At 40.3% G+C, this 14,370-nt stretch overlaps 1 non-coding gene across 1 annotated transcript; it reads left to right on the plus strand.

The window, feature by feature from the left end:
• Positions 1 to 13,066: 13,066 nt before the first annotated feature.
• LOC148552943 (small nucleolar RNA R71) lies at positions 13,067 to 13,170 on the plus strand. The gene has a single exon (XR_015893389.1). It is a non-coding gene; the product is annotated as a small nucleolar RNA R71 (small nucleolar RNA).
• Positions 13,171 to 14,370: the final 1,200 nt, after the last annotated feature.

Genomic DNA, 14,370 nt, shown 5'->3' on the forward strand with positions numbered 1-14,370 from the left:
GGAAAATAAAGGATTTAATTATATTATTTCCAATTATTGGTTTTGAACATTTTATTGAAAATAATTCGTAAAATTGATGAGCAAATAGTATTTTCCATATACAAGTAGTGTTGGATTAAATTATGGCTTTCAATTATTATATTATTCCCAATTTTATTTGAAATTACCGAGTTACCCCTAACCCTAATTTTTGAAAATGAAAAGCCTAACCCTAAAAACCCTAACCAGAACCCATTTCCCCCTCTGAGCCCAGCAGCAGCAATGCGCATGCTTTCCCTTTCCCAAATTAGTATGCAGTAACCATGGAGCACAGAAGGAAAGGGTTAGAAGGAAACATATAGAAACGGAAGAAGGGAAGGAGAGGAAGAAGGACTTGACGCCGTCGCCACCACTAGGGTTTTATCGCCGCTACTTGTGCCACTACTGGCGAGCACGAAGGGAGGGAGAGGAAGAATGAGCGTGAGAGAGCTCAACCGCGGGAAGGGGAGGCACGGGTCTGACCCACCACCGCAGATCCATCCGTCCTGACCTGTCACCGCACGAGGAGAAACCATCGCCGTGCATCCTCGTTGCCGTCGCGAGCCTCCTTGCCATCGCCGCAGAAGCCGCCTCGCCGATGCCGTGAATCGTGAACAGAAGGGAGCGATGGACCAAGAGAGAAGGAGCGAGGAACGAAGCCTTCACTGAGCCTTGGTCGTCACTGCCGGAGGCGTGGAGGAAGGGAGGCAGAACCGCAAGGTAGAGGAGCCATTGTGGCCTGTCGTCGAGCTGCACGCCGCCTCTGCCATCAGAGACTGCCATTAGAATCGCTGCCGTTTTGGTGAGCTTGCCCTGTTTTTGTTTCCTCCTAGTTCTGCCAATTCAATTTTACTTTGAAGCTGTCACTGAAACTGTTGTGTTTAATGAAGTGGCTGTCATAAGCTACGTTGTCGCTGCTGGAGGAGCTGCGTCTCTGTGTTTTCGACCGCCGGGTATGGCGCATGTGTTGCTGGAAATACCATCGGAGCTGCCACCACTCGGTGTAGTTGTTCTTCCCTTGTTGCGGTAAGCATGTTCGTTTCAGAAAGCCCTTTTAGTCGGTATTCTGTTATGCGTGGTTAAAGACTCTGAGGTTTGGTAACATAGGTTTGAGTTTTGATTGCTGCCGTTCTGCTCACCGGGTGTAGCACGGTTGTTGCCGAAACCACTGCCGGAGCTACCGCTACTTGATTCAACCGCTCTTTCTTAGTTTCAGAGTTAGAATCCGAGTTACTTGTGGCGTTGAGGCTGTTTCTACTATTGGGAAAAACATGCGGAGCTGGGATTTTGATTGTTGATTTCGGGTTGAGGCGGAAAGGACCATGTGAGGTGTTTGGACTGTGATTTTGCGTTTTGAGGTAGGGGCGCTTTCCGAAAACTATATTTTTATATATTGGAATTATTACATATGGTTACTGATGTGAGACAATGTGTATTTGGTGATTGTATCAGCCTTATGTATTGTTTGATTGTCTAGAGTGATTATGAATTTTGTTTGGCTGGATCGTTGTGCGATTTTGTGAAACAAAATGCTTTTCAAGTTGATTCTTTTAAAGATTTGAGATCGAGTTTAATCCGTTGAGAATTGATTTGAGTTAATTTTCTTGAGAATTTGACAAATAGAATACACTCTTGGATTCAGCCTGGTTTGCTTTAAATGATCTGGTTTTGATAAATAATTGTTGCTGAACCGTTTCTTTAAAGCTTTAGAAATGAGTTTTATCGGCTGATAATGAATTGATTTTGAAACGGTTTCCTTGAAAAATGAAAATGAGGTGATTGTTGGATTTAGCTTGCCTTTAAACTGATTTTTGGATTTTGGGCTGTTGAAAAGGATTGTGGAATGGTTTTGTTGGGACCCAAACTGGGTGGCAAAGTCCAAGTTTTAGGGGAGGTGCTGCTGAAATTCCGGTAGAATCCGGGACTTTACTAAAACGTTATTTGGAAATTCATGAGTTAAAGATTTCTACTATGTTTTCTGAATTATTAAGAAAGGGATGACTTATACTTTTGAAATGAATTATTAAAAAGGAAATTGTGATTTAGTCTTGTTTCTTAAGAAAAGTATTATATTTCCCTTGTGAACAAGTTATTTAGATGAAACTTATGCTTTAAGGCTATTTTAAATGTGAAAAGGTGATGCACGAAAACTTGTCTCTCAACAAATTTTCCTCGACAAGTATACCGAATTGTCGTCAAGTAAAAACTCACAATAGAGTGAGGTCGAATCCCACAGGGATTGATTGGTCAAGCAACTTTAATTAGAGGAATGTTCTAGTTGAGATAAGCAGAAATTGAGTGGAAAAATTGCAGAAAATTAAATGGCGGGGAAGCAAATAACAAAAAATGTAAGTGCTGGAAATAAATGGCGGAATGTAAATTGCAGAAAGTAAATTGCAGAATCTTAAATGGGGATTTGGGGAGATGAGCATAAAAGTAAATGGCAGAAGGTAAAGAGAATGGGTAAGATCAGAAATGGTGGATTCATTGGGCTTAGGAGATGTTGCATTCTCCAGATCAAGTTCATTCTCATCTCTTCCTCAATCAATGCATTCATTGATCTCCTTGGCAATCTTAAGTGATTGGATCCCAATTCCTTGGAAACCCAATCTTTCTAAACTTGAACAATTGCCCAATTCCTTGATTTAATTGCTCATGGGAAGAGATGAAGTATGGTCACTGATTATACCACATGTATTTCCAAATCAAAGTGTTGGTAGGATTATATGTCACTATATCCATCCAAACCCCAATTTGGTCCAATATGAGAAAGCAATTCTAGCATGATCACCTCATCCCTTTTCCAAGGCTCAGAGGAGATCCAATTATGGAGAGTTTCTTTTCCAAGACAAGTAAACAATTGATTTTAGATCGAAAGCTTTCTAGTAAATCAAGAGAAAAGAAAGAAGAAGAAGAATGAAAACTATAATTGATCCATCAAATTACAACAGAGCTCCCTAACCCAATGAAAAGGGGTTTAGTTGTTCATAGCTCTGGAAATGGAAGATGATAGAGAAGAGTGCATTCTGAAATTAAACTAGAAGTTGCAGAGAAAGTAAAATGTACAAAGTGTAGCTCCCAAAATTCAGATCCCCTCTTTAATTCAAAACTATCCCTATATATACTACTCTTCTGATCTTCTAGTTAGCTCTTCAAGTCTTGGATATGGGCCCTTGATCTTTAGTTGAAGCGGTTACAGTATTCAGTGGGCTCAGCTTTGCTTGCAGAAAGAATGTGAGTCAGGCATAGTAGGATGTTAGTTAGGACGTTAGTGGCGTTGACGTTAACTATAAACTTGGGTTCGAAAGCGTTAGTGACGATAAGTTTGTCACTAACGTTCCAAACCAGTTGATCCACGTTAACTTCAACGTTAGTGGTACTAACGTTACCACTAATGTAGACTCTTAGCCATTCGCAAGCGTTATTGACACTTACTTTTACCAATAATGCTGCTCCTTGTCCCTCTTTTCCACGTTAATGATCCACGTTTAACGTGGGCATGCCAAAGCTCGAGGGCATTAGTGACACTTACCTTTGTCACTAACGCTTCAAAACGCCCCTTTCTTCCATGTTAGTGCTTCACGTTAATGGCATTAACATGACCACTAACGTGGGTGTGCTTACCATCTCCAACGTTAGTGACAAAGGTTAGTGTCACTAACGTTGGCATATCATCCTTTGCCCCACATTACCATTCACGTTAGTGGTCTTAACGTGACCACTAACGTAGGAAATCTTAGCCTGATCCAGCGTTAGTGACAAAGGTGAGTGTCACTAACGTTGGCGATCTCTTCTTATTCCACGTTAGAGTTCACGTTAATTGGATTAACGTGACTCTTAATGTGGCTATGTGTGGCCTTTTGGAACGTTAGTGGTGTTTACTTTTACCATTAACGTTGGAGCTTCTCTTTTCTTCCACGTTAGTTCCCACGTTAATGTAACTAACATAGCAACTAACGTGGGTTATGATGGCTTTCGAAGGCGTCATTGGTGATAACTTTACCACTAACGTTGCAAGCTTGCTCCCATTCCACGTTAGTGGTCACGTTAGTGAGACTAACATGGCTGCTAACGTGGCTCTTCCTTGCCTCCTTTGTCCTGAAATCAAACAAACAAGGTGCATCAAAGCTTTGTTTCAAGTCATGAGATCATGCATCATCCATTTTATCATTCAATTCATCCATAATTCTCATGAAATCATGTAAAGTTCACAAAGTCTGCTTGAATCAAGATGTAAGTGTATATTCAGCCAAAACTTGCTTATTTACTAAGAAAATGCATGAAACTACCCTAAAATAGTAAAGAAAAAGGTCAGTGAAACTGGCCAAGATGTCCTGGCATCGAAACACCAAACTTAAAGCTTGCTTGTCCCTAAGCAAGTACTGAAATATAAGAATGATGAATGAAAGAACAAGAGAAACAAGTCCTTATTATAGAAGTCAAGTTCTTGGTCTATGGGGTTTCATGCATAGCAACTTAGGTTCATTCCTTTACTGGTTTTCAGGTCCTTATCATGCTCTTGAATACTCGCTCGATTGCATCCTATGAGATCCTTATTCATTGATCTCCCCCTTCTTTTCAGGGTTTATTGCATTCTTAGGCTAGGTGCTTTGTGAGGGGGCGACTCTTTAAGATAAGCTTTCAGCCAACACTCCCAAACCAGTTGGTTCAAGGTGCTAGGTGTTGAAACACCCCTAAGGACCTACTCCCTCAAGTCTCTCTCCCCCAAACATGCACACCACAGGCATATGGTTTGTTATTTTCTTTTCTTGAGGCCTTGGTGTCCAGCACCTCTTTGGGTTACTAAGTGTTCTGTAGCAAGGTTGCTCTTGATAGTGGATTTTCAGTTGATAATCCCGGGTTAGTTAACCCAAGTTACCAAGTGATGAAGCACTCCTGAAAACTTATTCATCCAAGCAGATCCTTTGCACAGGAACACCACAGACACATCCCTCAAGATTCAAACCCTTGGTGCCTAGCCTTATTTCTTATTCTTTTTCTTTTTTTTTTTCAAACTCTCACTGTTCTTTTCCTTTTTCTTATTAGGATCTTGTTGTTTAGCTAGTCTCATAGAATGTGCTTCAAGCATATGATTCAGAACATCTAGTTGCCTGTATACCTTGTTGGTGAACCAACTTAGCTAACTCATTACCACACCACAAACACTGAGAACTTACTTCATAAGATGAACTCTACTCTGGTTTTTCATAACATTTTCTTTTATTTAGCTTAAAGGACAAGCATACATTTAAGCAGGATGAAAATGAAAACAGGAAACTTAGACTAGCAACATGAAACATCACTAAGGAGAGACAAGCAGAATATGAATGTTCATGAGACAGGACTAATTCCTACTTCCACTTTAATCATTCCAATTCAGAAACAGTTAAATGCAATACAACCTCTTGTTGTTTTCTTGTTTCTTTCTTGTCATCATCATCCATAGCCCTTGCATCCTCCTTTGTCTCCTTGGATGATGGCGTATAGTTATTCTAAGAGATTGACTGAATTCCTGGAAAAAAATGATTGGAAATTTCTTGTTCCCCCAAGCACTTGCAACATGGTTAACATACATGTATGCTTATAATTATCTGAACTTAAGTTGGTGTGTGAACACCAAACTTACTTTCTGGCCTACTATAGTAGATCGAAATCATGCAATGAGTCTCATGTGCTTTTATTCAGAAAACATCTATGAACTAGAAACTAAACACATGTCAAGTAGTTTCCCTGTATGTTGGAGTCGGTAACTTGTCATTGAAGGGGTGTATTGTGATTCTAAATGAAATCTTTGGTGGAACACCAAACTTAGAATTACACATTCACCCTTGGATTGTTTTGGTGTGCAACACCAAACTTAGCTCCTCATAATACAGGGAAAACTACTTGTAGCCTTTATTGAGATAATCATGAAAAGGAAACTACCTTAAGTTGGGTTGCCTCCCAACGAAGAGCTCTTTTAGCGTCATTAGCTTGACGTTTAGTATTTGTCAGGGTGGTTGGTAATGCCTCAAATCTTCCCCTCTCGCAGTGAATCTATCTCCGTTGGCTTCATTAAGAATCTCCACATGTTCCAAGGAGAGAATTCTGCTGATGGTGTACACTTGAGGTAGCTGAGATGGAATGTTGGGGAGATGAGGTGGAATAGCTGGGAAATGAGCAGAGATTACTTCATCCCCTAGAGAGAAATCCTCTGTAGGAATCTTCTTGTTCCTCCATCCCCTTGGCGCCTTCTTCCTTGTTTCTTTTAATGCTACCCTACTTCTTGTGGCCTCTTTTTCCAGGGAAATTTTGTTGCTGGTCTCATATGACTCTGGTGGGTTTAGCTCCTCTTAGGTTTCCCTTAGCTGTTGTGCCTTCTAACTGTATTGTTTGTCAACCAAAGGAATTCCCAGGGGTATTATTTGTACTTCAGTGCTTGTTTCTTCCACCAGTGCCTTATTGTAATCCTCCCTTGATTCCTTGTTTTCTTGATCTGCTTCTTGTGAGAGTTTGAAGACATTGAAGGTAAGTTGTTCATCATGTATCCTCAGTATCAGCTCTCCTCGCTCCACATCTATAAGTGCTCTGGCTATGGCTAGGAATGGTCTTCCCAATATTCCATCTAAAAGATAACAAAATCTGTGGGAAGGAAGTAGTTTCCAACCTTCACCAACATGTTTTCAACCACTCCTATTGCTTGTTTTTGAGTTTTTTCAGCCAACTTGATGATTACATCTGTGGGCATTAGCTCATTGATCTGAAGCTTCTTCATGAGGGATAAAGGCGTTAAGTTGATGTTTGCTCCCAGGTCACAGAGTCCCTTATCAATCCTTGTTTCTCCTATAGCACAAGGGATGTGAAAACTCCCTGGGTCCTTCCTTTTTGTAGGCAACTCTGTTTGAATGAGAGCACTGCACTCCTTATTCATCACTATTGTTTGCCCTCCCTTTAGTGAATTTTTGTTGGTCAGCAGCTCTTTCATACACTTAATGTATGAGGGCATTTGTTGGAGAGCCTTGATGAATGGTATGTTTACATGGAGAGATGCAAACATGTCAAGGAACTTTGAGTACACTTTCCTTTCTACACCCCCCTTGAGTCTTTGGGGAAAAGGTGCATATGGGTTCAGAATCTCCTTCTCCCTTAACTTCTCCTTCTGTGTGGGTTTGGTTTCTTGGTCACTCTCTTCTTGCTTCTCTACTGGAATATCTCGAGAGTGTTCTAATGGTTTGTTTGGTTCTTCCACACTCCCCTCATCACTTATAGTGACAATCTTGCATTCTTCCCATCTTACTTTCCTTGCTTCACCTTTCGGGTTTTTCTCCGTGTCACTTGGGAAGCTATCAGTAGGCTTGGAAATCTGCTGAGAGAGATATCCCACTTGAGACTCCAGCCTCTTGATGGTGTCTCCCTAGTTTTTGATATTAGCTCGCACTTCATCCTTGAACACTCTGTTGTCTTGGACTTCCTTGTATATACCTTCAAGTAGAGTCTCAATTCTGGAGAGTCTATCTTCGGATGGTGATGGTGGGTTGAGGTTGGAGGGGTGAGAAGGGCCATTTTGGTTTTAATATGGATGTTGAGAGGTATTGTTGGGTGGGTGTTGATATGATCTCTGTGCGGAATGTTGGTGAATTGCATTGTTGTTGGGGTTGTGACGTCTCTGATCTTGGCCTTGATCTTGTTGATTTCTCCATCCAAAGTTTGGGTGGTTCTTCCAACTAGGATTATAAGTTTTGGAGTATGGATCATGGGCCTACCTAGGTGAGTTTCCAATATAGTTGGCTTGTTTCTGGTCACTCTCTTCCTTTGTATTTACTCCTTCTTGAGCTACTGATGAGGTGGTGACTGCTGCAACTTGGTTTCTTTCCATCTTCTTGGTAAGGTCAGCCAGCTACTTGGTGATCATCTTGTTTTAAGCCAGCAGTGCATCCATGTGGTTCAGCTCCATCACTCCTCGAGTGTTGCTCCTTTCAGAAGCATAGAAGTAGTCATTCTCAGCTATAGTCTCGATGACATTTATGGCTTCTTCAATGGTCTTCTTCTTGTTTAGAGATCTCCCGGATGAGTGGTCTACTGCCTTCTTTGATTCATAAGAAAGACCCTCATAGAAAATGTGTAGTTGCACCCATTCATTGAACATGTCTAGCGGGCACCTTCTTGTTAAGTCCTTAAACCTCTCCCATGCCTCATAGAGAGTTTCACCATCTTGTTTCCTGAAGGTTTGTACCTCAGCTCTCAACCTGTTGATTCTTTGAGGAGGGTAGAATCTCGCCAAGAATTTGTTCACCACATCTTTCTATGTTGTTAAACTCTCCTTCAGGAAAGATTCTAGCCATTTAGATGCTTTATCCCTGAGTGAAAAAGGGAACAGAAGTAGTCTATAGGTGTCAGGATGAACACCATTAGACTTCACAGTATCACATATCCTTAGGAAGGTGGTTAGATGTTGATTGGGGTCTTCTTGGGCGCTTCCTCCGAATGCACAGTTGTTCTGAACGAGGGTGATGAGCTGGGGCTTTAGTTCAAAGTTATTGGCATGTACGGTTGGCTTTTGGATGCTACTTCCACAATTTCCTGGGTTTGGATTGATGTAAGAGCTTAGAACTCTTCTCTCTTGCCCAGCATGATTTACTGGGCCTTCTCTGGCATGGTTGTGAGCTTCTTCTTCATGGTGGTTCTCCATATTCTCCTCTATGTTTGTTTCAAAATACTCTTCCTCTTCCTCAGCACCAACGACTCTCTTCCTTCTTGCTTCCCTCCTTAATATAAGGAAGTTCCTCTCAGGTTCAGAATCAAAGGAAGTTAAAGCCCCGCTTCGTCTACCTATCATACAACCAACAAAGCAAAAAACAAGAAAGAAAATGAATGAAGAAATTACTCGTGTTAGAAAGATTGTTAGTGTGAGTGGTGCAATGTATCAAACAGTTAGTGGGTTAGTGAACTAAATTGTAAACAATTGAGAAAACAAAACAAACAGGCAAGGGAAAAAGAGAAGAAAATAGCTAAAACTGAAAGTAAATCACTCAGATGGAATTAAACAAAACAAAAGAAAATTGCTCAATCTAGTTATCCTCCAACTTAATCATTGTTGATACAAAATCAATCCCTGGCAACGGCGCCATAAACTTGATGCACGAAAACTTGTCTCTCAACAAATTTCCCTTCGGCAAGTATACCAAATTGTCGTCAAGTAAAAACTCACAATAGAGTGAGGTCGAATCCCACAGGGATTGATTGGTCAAGCAACTTTAATTAGAGGGATGTTCTAGTTGAGCTAAGCCAAAATTGAGTGGAGAAATTGCAGAAAATTAAATGGCGGGGAAGCAAATAACAAAAAATATAAATGCTGGAAATAAATGGCGGAATGTAAATTGCAGAAAGTAAAATGCAGAATCTTAAATGGGGATTTGGGGAGATGAGCATAAAAGTAAATGGCAGAAGGTAAAGAGAATGGGTAAGATCAGAAATGGTGGATTCATTGGGCTTAGGAGATGTTGCATTCTCCGGATCAAGTTCATTCTCATCTCTTCCTCAATCAATGCATTCATTGATCTACTTGGCAATCTTAAGTGATTGGATCCCAATTCCTTGGCAACCCAATCTCTCTAAGCTTGAACAATTGCCCAATTCGTTGATTTAATTGCTCATGGGAAGAGAAGAAGTATGGTCACTGATTATACCACATGTATTTCCAAATCAAAGTGTTGGTAGGATTATATGTCACTATATCCATCCAACATGAGAAAGCAATTCTAGCATGATCTCCTCATCCCTTTTCCAAGGCTCAGAGGAGATCCAATTATGGAGAGTTTCTTTTCCAAGACAACTAACCAATTGATTTAAGATCGAAAGCTTTCTAGTAAATCAAGAGAAAAGAAAGAAGAAGAAGAATGAAAACTATAATTGATCCATCAAATTACAATAGAGCGTTGGATGAACTCCAACCATCCTCTAGGTATAGGCTTAAGGTCCGGTTTTCTCAATTGAACCGAATTGCCTCTTGAGTCAACTTTCCATTGAGCTCCTTCCACACATATGTCCATGAGGACTTGGTCCAACATTTGATCAAAGTTGACCCTTCTAGTGTAGGGGCGTGCGTTTTCTTGCATCATTGGCAAGTTGAACGCCAACCTTACATTTTCTGGACTAAAATCTAAGTATTTTCCCCGAACCATTGTAAGCCAATTCTTTGGATTCGGGTTCATACTTTGATCATGGTTCCTAGTGATCCATGTGTTTGCATAGAACTCTTGAACCATTAAGATTTCGACTTGTTGAATAGGATTGGAGAGTACTTCCCATCCTCTTCTTCTAATCTCTTGTCAGATCTCTGGATATTTGCCCTTTTTAAGCTTAAAAGGGACCTCAGGGATCACCTTTTTTTTGGACACAACTTCATAGAAGTGGTCTTGATGGACCTTTGAGATGAATCTCTCCATCTCCCATGACTCAGAGGTGGAAGGAATTGCCTTACCTTTCCTCTTTCTTGAGGTTTCTCTGGCCTTAGGTGCCATTAATGGTTATGGAAAAACAAAAAGCAACACTTTTACCACACCAAACTTAAAATGTTTGCTCGTCCTCGAGCAAAGGAAGAAAGAAAGTAGTAGAAGAAGAAGAAAATGGAGGAGATGAAGGGGAAGTGTGTATTCGGCCAAGGGGTAGAAGTAGTAGTTGTAATGTGTGAAAATGAAGAAGTGTTGAGGGGTTTATATAGGGGTGGGTGGAGGTTAGGTTTCGTGTATTAGGGTTGGGTTTGGGAGGAAAATGATTTTTAAATTTGGAGGTAGGTGGGGTTTTTGGGGAAGAGTGGATTGATTTGAGTGGTGAAGAGTATTTGGGGAAGATATATGGAGGTGATTGGTGAAGGGTATTTGGGGATGAGTGTTATGAAAGGGTGTGAATAGGAGAGAAGAAGAGGTGGGGTAGGTGGGGATCCTGTGGGGTCCACAGATCCTGAGGGGTCAAGGACTTAACATCCCTGCTCCATTTAGGCGTGCAAAACGCCCTTGGTGTGCACTTCTGGCGTTAAACGCCAGGTTTCTGCTTGTTTCTGGCGTTTAACGCCAGCTTTTCTCCCATTCTTGGCGTTAAACGCCAATTACATGCTCTGTTCTGGCGTTAAACGCCAGTCTGGTGCTTCTTTCTGGCCTTAATCGCCAGTTTGATGCTTCTTACTGGCGTTTAAATGCCAGTAAGCTCTTCCTCCAGGGTGAGCTGTTTTTAATGCTGTTTTTCATTCTGTTTTTTATTTTTCAGTTGTTTTTGTGACTTCACATGATCATCAACCTAAAGAACTCATAAAATAACAATGGAAAATAAATAGATATAATTAAATAACATTGGGTTGCCTCCCAATAAGCGCTTCTTTAATGTCAATAGCTTGACAGTGAGCTCTCATGGAGCTTCACAGATAATCAGAGCAGGGTTGGGGCCTCTCAACACCAAACTTAGAGTTTGGTTGTGGCCTCCCAACACCAAACTTAGAGTTTGAATGTGGGGTTTTTGTTTGACTCTGTATTGAGAGAAGCTTTTCATGCTTCCTCTCCATGGTTACAGAAGGAGAACCTTGAGTTCTGAATACAAGGTAGTCCGCATTCAACTGAAGGACCAACTCTCCTCTGTCAACATCAATCACAACTTTTGCTATGGTTAGGAAGGGTCTGCCAAGGATGATGGATTCATCCTCATCCTTCCTAGTGTCTAAGATTATGAAATCAGCAGGGATGTAGAGGCCTTCAACTTTCACAAGCACATCCTCTACTAGCCCATACGCCTGTTTCATTGATTTGTCTGCCATTTCTAGTGAGATTCTTGTAGCTTGAACCTCAAAGATTCCCAGTTTCTTCATTACAGAAAATGGCATGAGGTTTATCCCTGACCCCAGGTCACACAAAGCCTTCTCAAAGGTCATGGTGCCTATGGTACAAGGTATGAAGAATTTTCCGGGATCCGGTTTCTTCTGAGGTAATGTCTGCCTCATTAATGCATTCAGTTCATTGGTGAATAAGGGGGTTTCATCTTCCCAAGTCTCATTACCAAACAACTTGGCATTCAGCTTCATGATTTCTTCTAGATACTTAGCAACTTACTCTTCAATGATGTCTTCATCCTCTTCAGAGGAGGAATATTCATCAGAGCTCATGAATGGTAGACGGAAGTTCACTGGAATCCCTATGGTCTCTGTATGAGCCTCGGATTCCTTTTGTTCCTCAAAGGGGAACTCCTTTCTGTCCAGAGGATGTCCCATGAGGCTTTTCTCACTGGGATTCACGTCCTCCTCACTCTCTCCAGGTTCGGCCATGTTTGTCATGGTTATGGCCTTGCACTCTCTCTTGGGATTTTCTTTTGTATTTCTTGGGAGAGTACTGGGAGGAGTTTCAGTAATTTTGTTACTCAGCTGACCCACCTGTACCTCCAAATTTCTAATGGAGGACCTTGTTTCATTCATGAAACTTAGAGAGGTCTTAGATAGATCAGAGACTATAGTTGCGAGGCCAGAATGACTCTGTTCAGAATTCTCTGTCTGTTACTGAGAAGATGATGGAAAAGGCTTGCTTTTGCTAAACCTATTTCTTCCACCATTATTATTGAAGCCTTGTTGAGGCTTCTGTTGATCCTTCCATGAGAAATTTGGATGATTTCTCCATGAAGGATTATAGGTGTTTTCATAGGGTTCTCCCATGTAATTCACCTCTGCTATTGTAGGGTTCTCAGGATCATAAGCTTCTTCTTCAGAAGATGCTTCTTTAGTACTGTTGGATGCAGCTTGCAATCCATTCAGACTCTGAGAAATCATATTGACTCAGTCAATATTTTGTTCTGAGCCAATATGGCATTCAGAGTATCAATTTTAAGAACTCCCTTCTTCTGGAGCGTTCCATTGTTCACAGGATTCCTCTTAGAGGTGTACATGAACTGGTTATTTGCAACCATTTCAATGTGTTCCTGAGCTTCTGCAGGGGTTTTCACGTGAAGAGATCCTCTTGCAGAATGGTCCAATGACATTTTTGATAACTCAGACAGACCATCATAGAATATACTTATGATGCTCCACTCTGGAAGCATGTCAGTAGGACACCTTTTGATCAGTTGCTTGTATCTTTCCCAAGCTTCATAGAGGGATTCTCCTTCCTTTTGTCTGAAGGTTTGGATTTCCACTCTGAGCTTGCTCATCTTTTGAGGTGGAAAGAATTTGGCCAGGAAAGCACTGACCAGCTTATCCCAAGAGTTTAGGCTATCCTTAGGTTATGAATCCAACCATGTTCTAGCTCTGTCTCTTACAGTAAAAGGGAAAAGCATAAGCTTGTAGACCTCGGGATCAACTCCATTGGTCTTGACAGTGTCACAGATTTGCAAGAATTCAGCTAAAAACTTATGAGGATCTTCCATTGGAAGTCCATGAAACTTGCAATTCTGCTGCATTAGAGAAACCAATTGAGGCTTAAGCTCAAAGTTATTTTCTCCAATTGCAGGAATTGAGATGCTTCTTCCATAGAAGTTGGAAGAGGGTGCAATAAAGTCACCAAGCATCTTCCTTGCATCTCCACCATTGTTATTAGGTTCGGCCATGTCTTCCTCTTTTTTGAAAATCTCTGCCAGGTTCTCTCCAAAGAGTTGTGCTTTAGCTTCCCTTAGCTTCCTCTTCAAAGTCCTTTCAGGTTCAGGATCAGCTTCACAGTATAGAGAGTCCTTATGTGAGTATAAGAAGAAAAGAATAGAAGAAGGAGAAGAGAAAAACTCGAACATAGAAAAGAAGATGGGGTTCAAATTATGAGAGAAGTGTTAGTAGATAAATAAATAAATAGAAAGAGATGAGAGGGTGAAGAATTCAAAAATTAAATAAAATAAACTAAAAATATTTTTTATTTTTATTTTAAATGTTAATTAGAATTCAAAAATTAAGGAGGAAAATAAAATTAAATTGAAATTTAAAACAATTAGTTAATGAAAAGAAATTTTTGAAAAAAAAGAGGTTAGTAATTTTCGAAAATAAGAGAGAGAAAAGTAGTTAGGTGGTTTTGGAAAAGATAAGAATTTTTAAAAATCAAACAAAAAGTTAAGTGGTTAATTGAAAAAGATTTTGGAAATCAATTTTGAAAAGATGGGAAGTTAGAAAAGATTTTAAAATTAAGTTTTGAAAAAGATATGATTGAAATTTATGATTGAAAATTATTTTGAAAAAGATTTGAAAAAGAAATTTAAAAAGATTTGATTTTGAAAATTGAAGTTGATTACTTGACTAACAAGAAACTAAAAGATATGATTCTAAAATTTAAAGATTGAACCTTTCTTAATAGGCAAGTGGTGCACGAAATTGTGATCTCAGGCAACGGCGCCAAAAACTCTGTACGCACGTCTTAATAAATT

This window comes from Arachis ipaensis, chromosome B7 (genome assembly GCF_059453495.1).
Source record: "Arachis ipaensis isolate K30076 ecotype BB chromosome B7, ASM5945349v1, whole genome shotgun sequence".
NCBI lineage: Eukaryota > Viridiplantae > Streptophyta > Magnoliopsida > Fabales > Fabaceae > Arachis > Arachis ipaensis.